We start from the raw sequence: 20,697 nt of genomic DNA, 5'->3' as shown, positions 1-20,697 counted from the left end.
AGACCATCATAGTCCCCTACCCATGAACACTAAGGTAACCTGCCTAAACTCTCCTTCCGTGGCCTCCAACTGCTGTTAAATGCAAGTAAAACTAAATGCATGCTCTTCAACCGATTGCTGCCCGTACCTGCCTGCCCGTCTAGCATCACTACTATGGATGGTTCTGACTTAGAATATGTAGACAACTACAAATACCCAGGTGCCTGTAGCCATTGAGTGCTTTGAAAGGCTGGTCATGACTCACATCAATACCATTATCCCAAAAAACCCTAGACCCACTCCAATTTGCATACCACCTCAACAGATCCGCAGATTATGCAATCTCTATTGCACTGCACACTGCCCGTTCCCACCTGGACAAAAGGAACACCTATGTGGGAATGCTATTCATCGGTCACCACCGATAAATCCATGATTATCGAAAACTTCAATAAGCATTTCTCAACGGCTGGCCATGCCTTCCGCCTGGCTACTCCAACCTCGGCCAACAGCTCCGCCCCCCCCGCAGCTCCTCGCCCAAGCCTCTCCAGGTTCTCCTTTACCCAAATCCAGATAGCAGACGTTCTGAAAGAGCTGCAAAACCTGGACCCGTACAAATCAGCTGGGCTTGACAATCTGAACCCTCTATTTCTGAAACTATCCGCCGCCATTGTCGCAACCCCTATTACCAGCCTGTTCAACCTCTCTTTCATATCGTCTGAGATCCCCAAGGATTGGAAAGCTGCCGCAGTCATCCCCCTCTTCAAAGGGGGAGACACCCTGGACCCAAACTGTTAGAGACCTATATCCATCCTGCCCTGCCTATCTAAGGTCTTCGAAAGTCAAGTCAACAAACAGGTTACTGACCATCTCGAATCCCACCGTACCTTTTCCGCTGTGCAATCTGGTTTCCGAGCCGGTCACGGGTGCACCTCAGCCACACTCAAGGTACTAAACGATATCATAACCGCCATCAATAAAAGATAGTACTGTGCAGCCGTCTTCATCGACCTTGCCAAGGCTTTCGACTCTGTCAATCACCATATTATCGGCAGACTCAGTAGCCTCGGTTTTTCGGATGACTGGCTTGCCTGGTTCACCAATTACTTTGCAGACAGAGTTCAGTGTGTCAAATCGGAGGGTATGCTGTCCGGTCCTCTGGCAGTCTCTATGGGGGTGCCACAGGGTTCAATTCTCGGGCCGACTCTTTTCTCTGTATATATCAATGATGTTGCTCTTGCTGCGGGCGATTCCCTGATCCACCTCTACGCAGACGACACCATTCTATACACTTTCGGCCCGTCATTGGACACTGTGCTATCTAACCTCCAAACGAGCTTCAATGCCATACAACACTCCTTCCATGGCCTCCAACTGCTCTTAAACGCTAGTAAAACCAAATGCATGCTTTTCAACCGATTGCTGCCTGCACCCGCATGCCCGACTAGCATCACCACCCTGGATGGTTCCGACCTTGAATATGTGGACATCTATAAGTACCTAGGTTTCTGGCTAGACTGCAAACTCTCCTTCCAGACCCATATCAAACATCTCCAATCGAAAATCAAATCAAGAGTCGGCTTTCTATTCCGCAACAAAGCCTCCTTCTCTCACGCCGCCAAGCTTACCCTAGTAAAACTGACTATCCTACCGATCCTCGACTTCGGCGATGTCATCTACAAAATGGCTTCCAACACTCTACTCAGCAAACTGGATGCAGTTTATCACAGTGCCATCCGTTTTGTCACTAAAGCACCTTATACCACCCACCACTGCGACTTGTATGCTCTAGTCGGCTGGCCCCCGCTACATATTCGTTGCCAGACCCACTGGCTCCAGGTCATCTACAAGTCCATGCTAGGTAAAGCTCTGCCTTATCTCAGTTCACTGGTCACGATGGCAACACCCATCCGTAGCACGCGCTCCAGCGGGTGTATCTCACTGATCATCCCTAAAGCCAACACCTCATTTGGCTGCCTTTCGTTCCAGTACTCTGCTGCCTGTGACTGGAACGAATTGCAAAAATCGCTGAAGTTGGAGACTTTTATCTCCCTCACCAACTTCAAACATCAGCTATCTGAGCAGCTAACCGATCGCTGCAGCTGTACATAGTCTATTGGTAAATAGCCCACCCATTTTCACCTACCTCATCCCCATACTGTTTTTATTTATTTACTTTTCTGCTCTTTTGCACACCAATATCTCTACCTGTACATGACCATCTAATCATTTATCACTCCAGTGTTAATCTGCAAAATTGTAATTATTCGCCTACCTCCTCATGCCTTTTGCACACATTGTATATAGACTCCCCTTTTTTTCTACTGTGTTATTGACTTAATTGTTTACTCCATGTATAACTCTGTGTTGTCTGTTCACACTGCTATGCTTTATCTTGGCCAGGTCGCAGTTGCAAATGAGAACTTGTTCTCAACTAGCCTACCTGGTTAAATAAAGGTGAAATAAAATCAAATAAATTGACTACAGCTCAGCGTTCAACAGTACAGTGCCCTCAAAGCTCATCACTAAGCTAAGGACCCTGGGACTGCAACTGGATCCTCAGCCTGATCACAGACAACGATAAGACAGCCTATAGGGAGGAGGTCAGAGACCTGACTGTATGGTGCCAAGACAACAACCTCTCCCTCAACGTGATCAAGAGAAAGGAGCTGATTGTGGACTACAGGAAAAGGATGACCAAGCACGCTCTCGTTCTCATCGATGGGGCTGTAGTGGAGCAGGTTGAGAGTTTCAAGGTCCTTGGTGTCCACATCACCAACAATCTACCCTGGTCCAAACACACCAAGACAGTCGTGAAGAAGGCACGGCAAAGCCTATTCCCTCTCAAGAACCTGAAATATTTGGCATGGGTCCTCAGATCCTCAAAACATTTTTCTTAAAACTGCATTGTTGGTTAATTAAGGTCTTTTAAGTAAGCATTTCACTGTCAGGTTTACACCTGTTGTATTCCACGCATGTAACAAACAACATTTGATTTGAAAATTGGACACCAACTCATTCAAGGATTTTCTTTTTTTAACCTTTTTCTACATTCTAGAATAATAGTGAAGACATCAAAACTGTGAAATAAAACACATGGAATCATGTAGTAACCAAAAATGTGTTAAATCAAAATATATTTTATATTTTAGATCCTTCACAGTAGCAACCCTTTGCCTTGATGAAAGCTTTGCACACTTGGCATTCTCTCAACCAGCTTCACTTGGAATGCTTTTCCTTCACTCTGCGGTCCAACTCATACCAAACCATCTCAATTGGGTTAAGGTCAGGTGGTTGCAGAGGCCAGGTCATCTGATTTAGCTCTCCATCACTCTCCTTCTTGGTCAAATTGCCCTTACACAGCCTGGAGGTGTGTTGGGTCATTGTTCTGTTGAAAAACAAATGATAGTCTCACAAAGTGCAAACCAGGTGGGATGGTGTATCGCTGCAGAATGCTGTTGTATCCATGCTGGTTAAGTGTGCCTTGAATTCTAAATAAATACACACATTGTCACCAGCAAAGAACCTCCACAACATCACACCTCCACCTCCATGGTTCATGGTGGGAACCACACATGCGGGGATCATCCGTTCACCTACTCTGCGTCTCACAAAGACACGGCCGCTGGAACCAAAAATCTCAAATTTGGACTCATCAGACTAAAGGACAGATTTCCACAGGACTTATGTTCATTGCTCGTGTTTCTTGGACCAAGCAAGTCTCTTCTTCTTTTTGGTGTCCTTTAGTAGTGGTGTCTTTGCAACAATTCAACCACGAAGGCCTGATTTCACGCAGTCTCCTCTGAACAGTTGATGTTGAGATGTGTCTGTTACTTGAACTCTGTGAAGCATTTATTTGGAATGCAATCTGAGGTGCAGTTAACTCTAATGAACTTATCCTCTGCAGCAGAAGTATCTCTGGATCTTCCTTTTCTGTGGCGGTCCTCAGAGCTTAGTTTCATCATAGAACTTGATGGTTTTTGCGACTGCACTTGAAGAAACTTTCAAAGTTCTTGAAATATTCCACATTGACTTACCTTCATGTCTTTAAGTAATGATGGACTGTCAGTTCTCTTTGCTTATTTCAGCTGTTCTTGCCATAATATGGACTTGGTCTTTTACCAAATAGGGCTATAGTCTGTGTACCACCCCTACCTAGTCACAACACAACTAATTGGCTCAAATGCATTAAGAATGAAAGAAATTCCACAAATGAACTTTTAACAAGGCACGCCTGTTAATTGAAATACAGTCCAGGTGACTACCTCATGAAGTTGGTTGACAGAATGCCAAGAGTGGGCAAAGCTGTCTTCAAAGCAAAGGTTTTCTACTTTGACGACTCTCAAGTATAACATATATTTTGATTTGTTTAACACTTTTTTTGGTTACTACATGACAGACTACACTGCTACTACACTACAGACTCTTTACTCAGTACTTTGTTGAAGTACCTTTTGGCAGTGATTACAGTGTAGAGTTTTATTGGATATTACGCTACAAGCTTGGCACACCTGTATTTGGAGAGTTTCTCCAATTCTTCTCTGCAGACCCTCTTAAGCTCTGTCAGGTTGGATGAAGAGCTGCACAGATATGTTCAGGTCTCTCCAGAGATTTTAGGTTAGGTTCATGTCTGGGCTCGGGCTGGGCCACTCAAGGACATTCAGAGACTTGTCCAAAACCATTCCGACATTGTCTTGGAAGGTGATATTTTGCCCCGGTTTGAGGTCCTGAGCGCTCTGGTGTAGGTTTTCATCAAGGATCTCACTGTACTTTGTTCCGTTCATCTTTGCCTCAATCCTGACTAGTCTCTCAGTCCCTGCCGCTGTCAACATCCCCACAGCCTGATGCTGCCACCATCATGCTTCACCGTAGGGATGGTGCAAGGTTTACCCCAGACGTGACGCTTGGCTTTCAGGCCAAATATTTAAATCTTGGTTTCATCAGACCAGAGATTCTTGTTTATCATGGCCTGAGAGTCTTTAGATGCCTTTCGGCATCTCCAAGCAGCTGTCATAAGCCTTTTATTGAGGAGTGCCTTCTGTCTGGCCCTCTACCATAAAGGCCTGAGTGGCAGAGTACTGCAGAGATGGTTGTCTTTCTGGAAGGTTCTCCCATCTCCACAGAGGAACTCTAGAGCTCTGTCAGAGTGACCATTGGGTTCTTGCTCACCTACCTGACCGAGGCCCTTCTCCACCGATTGCACAGCGACCAGCTCTAGGAAGCTGCTTGGTGGTTCCAAACTTTTTCCCTTTAAGAAAAATGATGGCCAGGGTGTTCTTGGGGACCTTCAATGCTGCAGAAATGTTTTTGTACCCTTCCCCTTATTTGTGTCTCTACACAATCCTGTCTCGGACAATTCCTTCGACCTCGGCTTGGTTTTTACTCTGACATGCACTGTCAACTGTGGGACCTTATATAGACAGGTGTGTGCCTTTCCAAATCATGTCAAATCAATAGAATTTCCTTAAGGTATTTCCGTTTTTGATTTTTTTTAAATAAATTTGCTAACAATTCTAGAAACCCGTTTTCACCTTGTCAGTATGGGGCATTGTGTGTAGATTGCTTAGGATTGTTGATCATATCAAGGGGTCTGAATACTTTCCGAAGGTATTGTATTACTTTGCAGAATAACCGTGAAAAAGTAGGAAATTATTGAACAGAGGAAGAATTATTTGAACTCTCACTATCATCCAAACGTCAGAGTGCTACACGAAATGGATTAATATGTATAATTTTATAGAAATTCAATGTATGGGTGATTATGCAACTTCGGGCACTTTGGCCGTGCAAACTTTCAGAAATGAAAACACCATGTCATGCCCTGTCAGGGTGTGATTTGGGGTGGGCATTCTATGTTGTCTATTTCTTTGTTTTTGGTCGAGTATGGCCGAGTCCCAATCAGAGGCAGCTGTCAATCGTTGTCTCTGATTGAGGATCATACTTAGGTAGCCCTTTATCCCACTTTCTGTTGTGGGATCTTGTTTTTGTTAGTTGCTGGTTTAGCGCTACATTTACTTTACGTGTCATTTATCTTTCTTGTTTTTTGTTGTTCATTTAAGAAATTCTAAATGTACGCCGACCACGCTGCACCTTCGTCGGGTCATTTATCATCCGATGACGAGCGTAACACACCATTTTACCAGTATTGTACTTGTCTTTGATTTCTCTAGAAAATATATCTGATAATGGCAGAGACCGTACTATTCAGGATTTTATATATTTTTGTCATTTTTCCCCCAGACAGCCTTACACAAATGTCATTTCCATCACGTCATTAAACATCCATTTTTAGTTGAAATTGAAATATAATACAATTGATTTTTAACGGATTTCTTATATCTTTGTACATTAACTTGTATTGAATATTATTTAAAGTGATTTTTAAGGTTTTCCTAATATTAATAATTCAACACGAAGCCTGAATGTATAAACTTGCCTTGGTGACAGCTGAAAACATTTATTTATCATGAAAAATAAGATATTTCCACCCAACCTTTTTGTGAGATTATGATAACCATATGACTTCCATATCTAAAACAAATACATGTATGTAAATTATACATAATATACTCATTTACCTCAAAATATGGGTTGTGATGGAAATGACAAGGTGTGGTAGAAATTAAATCTATGTAAAAAAAACAAAAAAAACAATATGAAACTAATATTTTATTGCAAACATTTTGAACAACAACCATTGTTAAACATTTCAGACCTATACTGAGTTGTAGGCCCATCACTCACAAGGTGTACAGCAGTAGCCGAGGGGCAGAGCTCAAGGAAGTAGGCCAGTGTTTTTGGGAGATGGGCCCATATAGCAGAGGGGTTATGCCGCATAATAGAGCTCAGTTAGTAAAGTGAAACTGTATCATTTGTGGTATATCCACACAGGTGTGAAGGGTCACCTGCTTGTGAGAATCACCAAAGTGAACTGCCTGGATTTCACTGGTGTATTTACACAGGTAGTTCTCTGCAAAGTCAATATGCACAATGATCTCCTCTTTCCCCAGATTATCTTAATTCTCTCAGTTTGGAGTATTGGTGTCGAATGTTGTACACGTGTTTCCGCAACCTCTTTCAAACCTTTGGAGAATTCCTTCAATAGAATCTGCAGTGTGCCACATACCTTTTAGTTTACTGTCAAATGTTCTGTGAACTTCTCCATGTTTCCCTCTTTGTTTTTCTTCTCTCTCTTCAGCTTTGTTTTTCCACTCTCTCTCTTCAGCTTTGTTTTTTCTCTCTCTTCAGCTTTGTTTTTCCACTCTCTCTTCAGCTTTGTTTTTCTTCTCTCTCTCTTCAGCTTTGTTTTTCTTCTCTCTCTTCAGCTTTGTTTTTCTTCTCTCTCTTCAGCTTTGTTTTTCCACTCTCTCTCTTCAGCTTTGTTTTTCCACTCAAACCACCATGTCTGCTCACCAGCATCAAAGTCCGATGTTTTAAGCTCTTTTGCTTGACAATGGCAGCACTCTCTATACATGCACTCTTTCTTCATGTTCTCACAGCACAAAGATTCAATACGTTTCTCAATGTTGCTGCAGCTGATCACTTTGTGATGCTGTAGTTTGTCCGCCATGAACTGGAGGTTGGTGTGGGTTTTGCAGAGACATGTGTCCCTATCCTGGACTGTTGGCTTGACAACCCAAAAAGGACGAATTCCCTCTTAACTTCTGATAAAGGTTCTGAATTGTGCCATTCAAGAAGCACTACTGCTTTTTCTTCTTGTTCCTCGTTACTGTGTCCTTTTCCCCTGTTGTTGCTCTGCTGTTGTCATCACGTTCATATAATCTAGTGATTTTCTCTTCTGTGGCAGTGCTAATTCTGTTACACTGATTTTTCCTGGAGTATTGAAGACTTGATGGCCTGTTTTCATTTGCCGTCATTGCTTTTGCTGAAAATCCAAATTCTCTGTTTGCGGCTTTGACCAGGCCACACTTTCTCAGGATGTTGCCTCTGAGCATTTTTGAAGCCACTTGTTTGTCCTTGACACTGCACATTTTTTTATACTTTTGTTTTAAATCTGCAATGATGGCATTTTGAAACAATAAAATCCTTCTAAAGTTCTTCGGAGTTCCCTTCATTTGCTGTTTTGTCTTTTGGGAACCTTGTCTCTTCATTTTGTTCATCAGTTGATCATAACCTTTTTTTGTATTTCTCAGTTAAGCATTATCAAGTTTGACATTTCATACTAAGATCTCTGTATGCTTTTGAGCGACGTCTTCCAACCTTTTTCCTTCCAGCAAGTATTCAACTTCTCATTCCTGTTGCAGACGACGAGGAAGGGGTATCAGGGTGTGCATCAGGGGCAGGCAAGTTAGGGCAGGTATGTCAGCCTCATGTTCTGGCTGCAGGTCATCTGGTGACTGAGGTGGTGTGGTGCCTGATAGGTAGGTCTGCATTGCAACTGCTCTCTTTAAAGTCTGTCTTCTATTCCATTGGTTACATTTCCATCTCTTGTTTCTTTGTTCTCGCTTTGTAAGCTTAGAGATAGATTTAACCTCTCCCTTCTCTTTTTTTCTCTTTTTTTATTCCAGTATCTCTCCCTGTCTTTTTGCAGATGTTCCTGGTATCGTATACGATCATTTTTTAAATTTAGTTTCTATGTCTGTGTCCTCTCTGCTGTTTTATGTGGCATCTTCTAAAAAATAATGACAAATACTACTTTGTTTTCAACTTGTGGACACTTTGGGGCATTTTATAGATTCAATTAATTTAAAACATGATTAAATAACCCCAAAGTAAAAATAAAAAAACAACAAATAAGATGATGGATTTGTGTCATTTCCATCAGACTTAAGTTTGTGATGGAAATGCCTGTGATGGAAATTACATTTCTACAGTTTCTGGAGAAAATTGACAGACAGCTTAGCATGCTCTGATTAGTATCACAGCTAGTATATCGTTTACACTAAATACATAAAATATTTTTTAAATTCTGAAGTTCTACCACAAATTAAAGAAATTATAGCTGGTTTGAAAATGACTGACAATGTAAATATTTTCTACACAAGCAATATTTACCTCGATATTTCTTCAACTTCTGGACATCTGGAACAACTGTCTACTGCAGCCATGTGCTTCAGTGTTACAATATGTTTCCATGGTAACTAAATTAACATTCTCTTGAAAAAACTTTATTAATGAGGAATTTGTCCTCAGTGGTGGAAATGACACCACTCCCAAAGGACAGGTATATTTTGTGTAAAAAAACAATATAAAGAGCATACTCACAATAAATATTGATATATATTTTATTTAATTGACTCTTTCTGTAGTAAATACCATGATATAATGTGTAATTATTCATGTTTTCTCATAGAAAAACATAGTAGAAGCTTAAAAGTCTGGGTCAGGGACAAGGGCAAAATAGTGAAATTGATAGAGAAGTGTTTAAAAAAGTATGGGGTGATTCCAGTGTAAACTTAACATACAAATATTAGTTTTATTGTCCCCAAAATTGACCCGGGGACATGGAAGTGCCCGTAGTTGCAGAATCACCTGTATACATTTTTTATATACTGCTTTTCAGTGTGTGTGTGTGCGTGTGTGTGCGTGTGTGCGTGTGTGCGTGTGTGCGTGTGTGTGTGTGTGTGTGTGTGTGTGTGTGTGTGTGTGTGTGTGTGTGTGTGTGTGTGTGTGTGTGTGTGTGTGTGTGTGTGTGTGTGTGTGTGTGTGTGTGTGTGTGTGTGTGTGTGTGTGTGTGTGTGTGTGTGTGTGTGTATATAGGTGCACATGCATGTGTGTTTGTTTGAAACTCAGAGAGGCAGTGTTTATGAACCCAATCACTGAACTTGAAAATGATCTTTTATTTCCTGCTGGGTGAAATGGATTTCTTATACTGTAGATGTGCGTGGGGTGCTGTGTGACTCCTTGCAGCTCGCGGAGATGACGTAACACATTATTTAAAAGTTAACTTAACTTTTTAGAAATACCCGGGAAGAAGCTGTATAGAGGTGCCCGCCACATTGAGGACAGCCATGCTACAGCACTTCCCTGTTATTGGCAGAGAGGTTTGGAACTCTCTTACTAATATTAACTAATTTACAACAACGATAACATCACACCAGAAACGGGCTGAAATTTCAGGTGGTCTTTTCAAACAACTCTTACACTAAAAGGGCATTATCATTATTTTCACAATTTCACAGTATGATTCCAACCCAGGGTTTTCGTTAGGACAATGGGGCACTGGACATTTGTGAAATCTGCCGGTCCCATGTGTATTGGGTGCGTAACCTGATCAGGGTGTTCACCCATGTTGCTCAGAATGACAGAAATCACATTTAGATTATGGTAATTCATATTAACAAAACATGGAAGTCGAGGAAGGAATGATGTGCTGTCCTTACAAAATGTTGTTGTGTACTTTGAAGATGTTAAGGGCATTTTCACAATTTCACAGTATTATTACAACCTCATAGTGTGGAAATGTATTTAAAACTCAGGAAATCATGTTTTTGACTGCACTGGGCCTTTAAAGAGAACTGATTATGGTCCACAAAGGAGTGGATCAATCTGTCAGCATTCATCTACCTGCAGTAGTGGCATCATAATCCTAGCGTAAAGACTAACTCTACAGATCAGACTTTGTGTAGTCTAATTTGTGGGCATTTTCTATCATACTATATAGAGCATGATGGAAAATTGCTTCTTGGTTGTAAGTCTTCATGGCAGACTGCAGATTAACTTCCACACCAAATATTCCCTTTAGAAACACTTGGCCCAGTGTTTCGGTCTGCCAAGTAAGATCTAGAAATGGGGCGATAGGATGCCAAGTTTGGCACGAGGGGAGATTGCCTGACTGTTTGGGACTATATTTCCTCTTGGAAGACACATTCATGCCCTGACCCAGTGTTAGTGATTGAGACAAAAATGTCACAGCGTGCCTTCTAAATGATCTCATTATGTACCTAACAGCTGTTCTCCCCCTGCACTGTGTCAGTGATGGTAACGAGGCAACGCCTCCCAAGGACACCCACAGTGTCTCAAGGTTGCAGACCAGTATGTATGTATGTCAACTCATTTCAAATACTTATGCTGGGCTTGATTGAGCTGGAACAATGGAACCAATAGAAGAATCACAAAATTGTTATCCCTTCCTATCTGTAAAAGTATTTGAAAGATTCCCAAATAGTATTTGAACCCAAGATGGGAAGGTTGGCGGCCCGACTTCAAGTAAAATTGTATTGATCGCGTACACATATTTAACAGATATTGCAAGTACAGCGAAATGATGTTTTATGTCTCCGACAGTGCAGTAATACCTTATAATGCAAAACAATACACACAAATCCCCCAAATAAAAATAAAGAAATGAAGAAACATCAGAATGAGCAATGTTAAATCTGGAATATATACAGTACCAGTCAAAAGTATGGACGCACCTACTCATTCAAGATCATTTCTTTCTTTTTTAAACTATTTTGTACATTGTAGAATAATAGTGAATACATCAAAACTATGAAATAACACCTATGGGTTCATGTAGTATCCAAAAAAAGTGTTAAACAAATCATACACTTTGCACACTTTCTTTCAACCAAGACAAAAAACAATACTCCCTGATGTTTCTTTTAGTGGTGTCAGCATTCTGTGAAGTTTGACACTGGTAGACGAGAAGCAGGTACAGGGGAGCATTTAATGAGCAAAGGACATGGAACAGGACAGGACAGGGTCTGGACGGGAGAAAATAATGACATCAATGCTGACATAGGGAACAAACGGGGGAGCAAACAGTTATAGACGGGGCAATCAACAAAGGGAAGGAGTCCAGGTGAGTCAAATGAGCGCTGCTGTGGGTAATGATGGTGACAGGTGTGCGTTAGTAGCCTAGTGGTTAAAGCGTTGGGCCAGTAATCGAAAGGCTGCTAGATTGAATCCCCGAGCTGACAAGGTAAAAATATGTCGTTCTGCCCTTGAACAAGGCAGTTAACACTATCAGGCATAGGTGTAATAGGTGGCAGGGAAGTCAGGCGCAGGACAGTCAAATGGAGTTTAAATATGGAGTCTTTTAATAAAGTTCAACGAGTATGCTCCATAACAATAAATGTACAAACAAAACATGGGTACGAAGACCCGACGCGCACCTATACAAACAATTACACTACACTGACAACAAAATCAATCTCTGACAAAGACATGAGGGGAAACAGAGGGTTAAATACACAACAGGTAATGAATGGGATTGAAAACAGGTGTGTGGGAAGAAAAGACAAAACCAATGGAAAATGAAAAAAGGATCAATGATGGCTAGAAGACCGGTGACGTCGAACACCGCCCAAACAAGGAGAGGCAACGACTTCGGCAGAAGTCGTGACAAACACACTGTTCCTATGTTGTCATTGTAAATAAGAATTTGTTCTTAACTGACTTGCCTAGTTAAATAAAGGATAAATAAAAAATGTAATAAATAATGAAGGATAGCCTGGCACCCTCGAGCGACAGAGAGGGAGAGCGGGAGCAGGTGTGACAAATTGAGATGGTTTGGGATTTTTTATTTATTTATTTAACCTTTATTTAACCAGGTAGGCAAGTTGAGAACAAGTTTTCATTTACAATTGCGACCTGGCCAAGATAAAGCAAAGCAGTTTGACACATACAACGACACAGAGTTACACATGGAGTAAAACAAACATACAGTAGAAACAAGTCTATATACGATGTGAGCAAATGAGGTGAGATAAGGGAGGTAAAGGCAAAAAAAGGCCATGGTGGCAAAGTAAACACAATATAGCAAGTAAAACACTGGAATGGTAGATTTGCAGTGGAAGAATGTGCAAAGTAGAAATAAAAATAATAGGGTGCAAAGGAGCAAAATAAATGAATAAATAAAATTAAATAAATACAGTAGGGAAAGAGGTAGTTGTTTGGGCTAAATTATAGGTGGGCTATGTACAGGTGCAGTAATCTGTGAGCTGTTCTGACAGCTGGTGCTTAAAGCTAGTGAGGGAGATAAATGTTTCCAGTTTCAGAATTTTTGTAGTTTGTTCCAGTCATTGGCAGCAGAGAACTGGAAGGAGAGGCGGCCAAAAAAATAATTGGTTTTGGGGGTGACCAGAGAGATATACCTGCTGGACATCATTGATGTATACAGAGAAGAGAGTCGGTCCAAGAATTGAACCCTGTGGCACCCTGATAGAGACTGCCAGAGGTCCGGGAAGCAGACCCTCCGATTTGACACACTGAACTCTATCAGAGAAGAAGTTGGTGAACCAGATGTGGCAATCATTTGAGAAACCATTTGAGTCTGCCGATGAGGATGTGGTGATTGACAGAGTCGAAAGCCTTGGCCAGATCAATGAATATGGCTGCACAGTAATGTTTCATCGATGGCGGTTAAGATATCGTTTAGGACCTTGAGTGCGTAGCTGAGGTGCACCCATGACCAGCTCTGAAACCAGATTGCATAGCAGAGAAGGTATGGTGAGATTCTAAATGGTCGGTAATCTGTTTGTTGACTTGGCTTTCGAATACCTTTAGAAAGGCAGGGTAGGATAGATATAGGTCTGTAGCAGTTTGGGTCAAGAGTGTCCCCCCCCTTTGAAGAGGGGGATGACTGCAGCTGATGACACGAAAGAGAGGTTGAACAGGCTAGTAATAGGGGTGGCAACAATTTCGGCAGATAATTTTAGAAAGAAACGGTCCAGATTGTCTAGCCCGGCTGATTTGTAGGGGTCCAGATTTTGCAGCTCTTTCAGAACATCAGCTGACTGGATTTGGGAGAAGGTGAAATGGGGAAGGCTTGGGCGAGTTGCTGTGGGGGGTGCAGTGCTGTTGACCGGGGTAGGGGTAGCCAGGTGGAAAGCAAGCCAGCCATAGAGAAATGTTTTTTGAAATTCTCAATTATAGTGGATTTATCAGTGGTGACAGTGTTTCCTATCTTCAGTGCAGTGGGCAGCTGGGTGGAGGTGTTCTTATTCTCCATGGACTTTACAGTGTCCCAGAACTTTTTTGAGTTAATGTTGCAGGAAGCAAATTTCTGCTTGAAATATTGGCTATATTGGAATATTGGCTTTTCTAACTGCCTGTGTATAATGGTTTCTAGCTTCCCTGAAAAGCTGCATATCACGGGGGCTGTTCGATGCTAATGCAGAACGCTATAGGCTGTTTTTGTGTTGGTTAAGGGCAGTCAGGTCTGGGGAGAACCAAGGGCTGTATCTGTTCCTGGTTCTAAATTTCTTGAATGGGGCATGCTTATTTAAGACGGTTAGGAAGGAATTTAAAAAAATAACAAGGCATACTCTACTGACGGGATGAGATCAATATCCTTCCAGGATACCCTGGCCAGGTCGATTAGAAAGGCCTGCTCGCTGAAGTGTTTCAGGGAGAGTTTGACAGTGATGAGTGGAGGTCGTTTGACCCCTGACCCATTACAGATGCAGGCAATGAGGCAGTGAGATCTTGGTTGATGACAGCAGAGGTGTATTTAGAGGGCAAGTTGGTTAGGATGATATCTATGAGGGTGCCCGTGTTTACGGCTTTGAGGAGGTACCTGGTAGGTTAATTGATAATTTGTGTGAGATTGAGGGCATCGAGCTTAGATTGTAGGATGTCTGGGGTGTTAAGCATGTTCCCGTTTAGGAGCACGAGCACAGAAGATAGATGGGGGGCAATCAGTTCACATATGGTGTCCAGGGCACAGATGGAGGCAGAGGGTGGTCTATAGCAGGCGGCAACGGTGAGAGTTGTTCAAATTGTTCAAATTGTTTGGGTACAGACCTGGATAGTAGGACAGAACTCTGAAGGCTATCTTTGCAGAAGATTGCAACACCGCCCCCTTTGGCAGTTCTATCTTGTCTGAAAATGTTGTAGTTTGTGATTAAAATTTCAGATTTTTTGGTGGTCTTCCTAAGTCAGGATTCAGACACAGCTAGAACATCCGGGTTGGCAGAGTGTGCTAAAGCAGTGAATAAAACAAACTTATGGAGGAGGCTTCTAATGTTAACATGCATGAAACCAAGGCTATTACAGTTACAGAAGTCATCAAAAGAGAGCACCTGGGGAATAGGAGTGGAGCTAGGCACTGCAGGGCCTGGATTCACCTCTATAATCACCAGAGGATCAGAGGAGGAGTAGGATAAGGGTACGTCTAAAAGCAATGAGAATTGTTCGTATAGAACGTCTGGAACACAGAGTAAAAGGAGGTTTCTGGGGGCGATAAAATAGCTTCAAGGTATAATGTACAGACAAAGGTATGGTAGGATGTGAATACAGTGGAGGTAAACCTAGGTATTTAGTGATGATGAGAGAGATATTGTCTCTAGAAACATCATTGAAACCAGGAGATGTCATCGCATGTGTGGATGGTGGAACTAATAGGTTGGATAAGGTATAGTGAGCAGGACTAGAGGCTCTACAGTGAAATAAGCCAATAAACACTAACCAGAACAGCAATGGACAAGGCATATTGACATTAAGGAAAGGCATGCTTAGTCGAGTGATCCAAAGGATCCAGTGAGTAGTGAGGTTGGTTGGGGTCACGGCGATTCAGACAGCTAGCCGGGCCATCGGTAGCAAGCTAGCATAGGATGAAGGTCTCTTTTTAGCCACTTTGTGCGTTTCCATCGGTAGGAATAGTGGGGTTCCGTGTGGTAGAGGGGATCAATCCAATTCACAAAAAAAAGATATAGTTATAGAGGCCCAAGAAAGAAGAAAAAAAATGTCAGATAGATCTATTCAGATAGCAGCCGATAAGACAGCTAACGATTAGCGGACCGTAGATGGGCGTTCAGGTAACGTTGCGACGGAGGAGCCAGCTGGATAACTCACTCGGGCAAATAACGTCAGTAGTCCAGCTGTGAAGGCCCGGTGGGGCTCCACGTTGGCAGTAAAACGGGTCCGGATAGGTGATTGTAGCCCAGGAGTGACTGATGGAACTCTTCAGCTGGCTAGCTCCGGAATAATTGATGTTTGTCCCGGAATCGTTAAGTTGGACCGCAGAGAAAAGGAAAAGCAGCCAACATGTGGGAACTCCTTCAAGACTGTTGGAAAAGCATTCCATGTGAAGCTGGTTGAGAGAATGCCAAGAGTGTGCAAAGTTGTCATCAAAGCAAAGAGTGGCTACTTTGAAGAATCTTAAATACATTTTGATTTGTTTAACACTTTTTTGGTAACTACATGATTCCATATGTGTTATTTCATAGTTTTGATGTTTTCACTACTATTCTACTGTATAAATATACAGTTGAAGTCGGAAGTTTACATACACTTAGGTTGGAGTCATACACTAAGTTAACAGCTTTAAACAGCTTGGAATATTCCATAAATGTATGTCATGGCTTTAGAAGCTTCTGATTGACTCAATTGATGTCAATTTGCTCTCTAAGGTCATGGCGTGACAATAATTCACTGTATCACAATTCCAGTGGGTCAGAAGTTTACATACACTAAGTTGTCTGTGCCTTTAAACAGCTTGGAATATTACAGTAAATGATGTCATGGCTTTAGAAGTTTCTGATAGGCTAATTGACATAATTTGAGTCAATTGGAGGTGTACCTGTGGATGTATTTCAAGGCCTACCATCAAACTCAGTGCCTTTCTTGACATCATGGGAATATGAAAAGAAATCAGCCAAGACCTCAGAAAAACAATTGGAGACCTCCACAAGTCTGACTCATCCTTGGGAGCAAATTCCAAATGCCTGACGGTACCACGTTCATCTGTACAAACAATAGTGCGCAAGTATAAACACCATAGGACCACACAGCTGCCATCCCGCTCAGGAAGGAGACGCATTCTGCGTTCTAGAGATGAACGTATTTTGGTGTGAAAAGTTCAAATCAATCCCAGAATAACAGCAAAGGACCTTGTGAAGGTCCTGGAGGAAACGGGTACAAAGGTATCTATATCCACAGTAAAACGAGTCCTATATCGACATAACCTGAAAGGCCGCTCAGCAAGGAAGAAGCCACTGCTCCAAAGCCGCCATAAAAAAGCGAGACTACGGTTTGCAACTGCACATGGGGACAAAGATCATACTTTTTGGAGAAATGTCCTCTGGTCTGATAAAACCAAAATAGAACTGTTTGGCCATAATGACCATCATATTGTTTGGAGGGAAAAGAGGGAGGCTTGCAAGCCGAAGAACACCATCCCAACCGTGAAACAAGGGGATGGCAGCATCATGTTGTGGGGGTGCTTTTCTGCTGTAGGGACTGGTGCACTTCACAAAATTAATGGCATCATGAGGTAGGAAAATTATGTGGATATATTGAAGCAACATCTCAAGACATCAGTCAGGAAGTTAAAGCTTGGTCTTCCAAATGGACAAAGCATACCCCGATTACATTTCAGAATTTGTGAAAAACTGAGTTTAAAGGTGTTTGGCTAAAGTGTATGTAAACTTCTGACTTCAACTGTATGTATGTGTGTTTGTGTACACAGTATGTTTATACAGTACCAGTCAAACGTTATGACACACCTATTCATGCAGCACTCCATCACTCTCCTTCTTGGTCAAATAACCCTTACACAGCCTGGAACTGTGTTGGGTCATTGTCCTGTTGAGAAACCAATGATAGTTCCACTAAGCAACAACCAGCTGCAGTCTAAGGTGAAGTTACCTCTAATGAACGTATCCTCTGCAGCAGAGATAACTCTGGACTTGGTCTTTTTCCAAATAGAGCTATGTTTTGTATATCACTCCTACCTAGTCACAACACAACTGATTGGCTCAAACACAATAAGAAGGAAAGAAATTCCACAAATGAACTTTTAACAAGGTACACCTGTTATTTTAAATGCATTCCAGGTGACTACCCCATGAAGCTGGTTGAGATAATGCCAAGAGTGTGCAAAGCTGTCATCAAGGCAAAGGGTGGCAACCTTGAAGAATCTCAAATGTACAATACATTTAGATTTGTTAAACACTTTTTTGGTTTACTACATGATTCCAAGTGGGTTATTTCATCGTTTGATGTCTTCACTATTATTCTACAGTGTATAAAATAGTTTAAAAAATAATGAAAAACCCTTGAATGAGTAGGTGTTTCCAATCTTTTGACCGGTACTGTATGTACTGTATAGTTAAATGTACTAAATAGGAACAATGGCCAATGGGTACATATTGAAGAAGTGCATGTTCACCCCCAGAGTATTTTTACATGTTTATTTCCAAAGGATAAAGCTAAGACATGAACAACTTCATAGTTAACAATATGGAAGAAAATTAAACGGATTCTACAAGAACCAATATAATTCCCACAAAACACAACCCTATGGAGCAATCATTGTATAGCTTTTCAGAAATCAACGATAAATTGGTCCACATGAAAAACTAAAAACATTGAAACCTATGACTGAATTAAAAAGCAATTTTGGACTGACCAATGTAGATATTTTAAAATAATGCAACTTAAAAATGTGTTGTCACGAAATGTCTATTTGAAATCTTTTGGAAATCAGAGTAACCTTGAGAGAATCTTATTTGAGTCAAAGGATGTTCATACAATATGTAAGATATACAAAACCTTGCAGAGAGCATATCGAACTGATGGGGGTGTGAGCAGGTGGGTCTGGGCAGATCAGATGTAGTCGTAGTTTGTCTATGTCTGTAAGTTATTTTTCGTAAGTGTATTTGTATTTGGTAAAAAAAAATCACGCAATAATAAAAAGGTGCAATTGGGAGCCCCAGGTTAGTCCATCTGCAAATAGTGGCCTAGTCAATTCTAAACACTCTGACCTTATCTCTGTCTAAATGATGTTGAATCTCCACAGGGATATGTGGAAGAAATAGATTATTGATTATGTAAGGCTTATGGTCTATTCATGTTGGGGTGGCAGGTAGCCTAGTGGTTAGAGCGTTGGACTTGCTTCAAATCCCTCTCACTGACAAGGTAATCATCTGTTGTTCTGCCTTTGAACAAGGCAATTAACTCACTGTGCCTAGGCCATCATTGAAATAAATCATTTGTTATTAACTGGCTTGCCTAGTTAAATAAAGGTTTTAAAAATAATTTGAATTATTTTATATCGGCATCTCTACAATTAAGATCTAATTAATTGTCTTGCATTTTAGTTTTGTCTTATGAAAAGGAATACAAGATCTTCAATGATGGTTACTTTGATGAGATTGAACAAAGTTTTATAGTGGGTTTTATTTATTTTACTAGGCAAGTCAGTTAAGAACAAATTCTTATTTTCAATGACGGCCTAGAAACAGTGGGTTAACTGCCTGTTCAGAGACAGAACGACAGATTTGTACCTTGTCAGCTCGGGGATATGAACTTGCAACATTTTGGTTACTAGTCCAACGCTCTAACCAATAGGCTACCCTGCCACCCTATATTAGTTAATCTCAACACACCTAATTTTCTCAAATTGAAACATATAACAGGCAAATGCATAAAGTAGTGTGCATGGTGTGCATTTCCAACATGTTCTGTTTAGAGTGGGCCTCGCCACCACAACTTTAGATAGATGAGAAACTGTTTCCTTTGAAAGTGTCTGAATTCATATTGCTGATGACAGAGATGCCATCTAGCTTTGATGATCAATGGAGTAATTAAAATGCAATTTCATTTAGAAATTCTTTCACAATGGCTCGCGTAAAATAATGATGTGATGCAAATTCCCAATCTCTTTGTTGCAGCAAAAGAGAATGTTATTATTTCAACAGATTTATACTTTTACATAAGAGACGAATTAGTGTTCCGAAGATAATCTTCAATTCTACTCAGTCATAAATATTTGATCTGAGAAGAAAACAAGGGAGACTGTGATAATTACTACACATTGGAGAAGATGTCTTGGAGTTAGGTCATGTTTTTTAACCAATAGCCATGCTTTCTGAATGAATGCTCAGCATCTTTTCTTTTCTGGCTGTTGTTGAAAGCTAGAACTGTGTATGAAAAAGGAACACCCTTTTGTAATGCTGTTCAAGTTGACCCTTGATTAGATCTGCTGCTTCTTCCAGTACCCCAATCTCCACTGTCAGCAGTTCTAACAACTAAACTTAATTAAATTGGCTAATTAAGTCAAGGAAAGCATCGTCACCATACAATATTTTGAATCATTACCAATCATTGCTACACCAACACTACATTATTTTGATAACTGTGGCCCTGTGGCTTGGAATGCCTACTGTAGCAGTAAGAAAAAGGCAGATCTGTACTCTTTGAAGAAATTTAGTTCCAGAGGGGCTCTTTAAGAAAAATAATGCTCATGCTGCAGGATACAGTGCTGCTTGTTCAGAGCTGCTATTTTGTTTCCCTGCACACATCAACTAGTTTCCTACTGTCCCGGTCTGCCTGCGTCCCACAGCAGGCATGGACGCTTGGTCTCAGACAATTGTTTTCTGTAGGTCGTCTTCTACACTGAACAAAAATCTAAAGGCAACACATAAATGATGGTCCGATGTTTCATGAGATTAAATAAAAGAGACGAGAGGAAATTTGTTTACATCCCTGTTAGTGAGAACTTTTCCTTTGTCAAGATAATCCATCCACCTGACAGGTGCGGCATATAAAGAAGCTGATTAAACAGCATGATCGTTACACAGGTGCACCTTATGCTGGGGAAAATGAAAGGCCACTCTAAAATATGCAGTTTTGTCACACAACACAATGCCACAGATGTCTCAATTGTCGTGCTGACTGCAGGAATATCCATCAGAGCTGTTGCCAAAGATTTTTAATGTTAATTTCTCTAATATAAGCCACCTCCAACGTCGTTTTAGAGAATTTGGCAGAACGTCCAACCGGCCTCACAACCGGAGACTACATGTA

Source organism: Oncorhynchus gorbuscha, linkage group LG02 (assembly GCF_021184085.1).
Source record: "Oncorhynchus gorbuscha isolate QuinsamMale2020 ecotype Even-year linkage group LG02, OgorEven_v1.0, whole genome shotgun sequence".
NCBI classification, from domain to species: Eukaryota; Metazoa; Chordata; class Actinopteri; order Salmoniformes; family Salmonidae; genus Oncorhynchus; species Oncorhynchus gorbuscha.
This window is presented reverse-complemented; position numbering follows the sequence as displayed.